Raw genomic sequence first — 883 nt, forward strand, 5'->3', positions numbered from 1 at the left:
AAGAAAGAAGACGTGGAAGAGACCAAGAAGAGCAAAGCCAAGGAGCTCCCTCCCAAGAAGACCAAGAAAAACAATAGCAACAACAACAATGCCAGCAAGAAGGAACCAGCACCTGTGAAGAGCAAGCCACCTCCAGCATATGAGTCAGAAGAAGAAGACCGTTGCAAATCCATGTCGTATGAGGAGAAGCGGCAGCTGAGCCTGGATATCAACAAGCTACCCGGTGAGAAGCTGGGCCGTGTGGTGCACATCATCCAGTCCTGTGAGCCTTCACTCAAGAACTCCAATCCTGATGAGATCGAAATTGACTTTGAGACCCTGAAGCCATCCACACTGCGAGAGCTGGAGCGCTACGTCACCTCTTGCCTGCGCAAGAAGAGGAAGCCCCAAGCAGAGAAGGTGGATGTGATTGCTGGCTCCTCTAAGATGAAAGGCTTGTCCTCTTCTGAGTCAGAGAGCACCAGCGAGTCCAGCTCCTCTGACAGCGAAGACTCCAAGACAGGTCCTGCCTAATCATTGGACACGGACTCTTAATAAATCGGTCTTCAGTTCCAGATTCCTTCCCAGCGAGCTATAGCTTAAGTCCATTTTTTTCCGTGAAAGGGACAGGACTCCACCAAGGCATGCACCCTCAGAGCCTTGGGCCTATCCCTGGGGGACAGCTAAGTCATGCCCAGCAGTGCACGCCTGTTCCCCTTCGGGAAGGCTGCCATAGGCCCCCTGGGCCTTCCAGGGTCAAGACTGCCTGACTATAGCGCCCGGCCCACCATGGGGCCTCAGGGTGGGGACAGCTTCCAGGGGTGGCACAGTCCCCCCTGCGCACGTGGCATGCTGCCCAGGCGCAAAGTTGTTCTCTTCACCTTCCCTCTTTCCTGGGACTCTG

At 54.8% G+C, this 883-nt stretch overlaps 1 protein-coding gene and 1 pseudogene across 1 annotated transcript in view; one reads left to right on the top strand and one right to left on the bottom strand.

Annotated features, from left to right (window-relative positions):
• The window catches only part of LOC102870399, a 2,249-nt pseudogene extending 1,736 nt beyond the window's left edge, over positions 1 to 513 (top strand).
• The window catches only part of LOC102871617 (monoacylglycerol lipase ABHD12-like), a 165,947-nt gene that overhangs the window by 109,883 nt on the left and 55,181 nt on the right, over positions 1 to 883 (bottom strand). The window lies entirely within an intron of this gene.

This window comes from Elephantulus edwardii, unplaced genomic scaffold (assembly GCF_000299155.1).
Source record: "Elephantulus edwardii isolate Elephantulus edwardi_28Jun2011 unplaced genomic scaffold, EleEdw1.0 scaffold00530, whole genome shotgun sequence".
Lineage (NCBI taxonomy): Eukaryota > Metazoa > Chordata > Mammalia > Macroscelidea > Macroscelididae > Elephantulus > Elephantulus edwardii.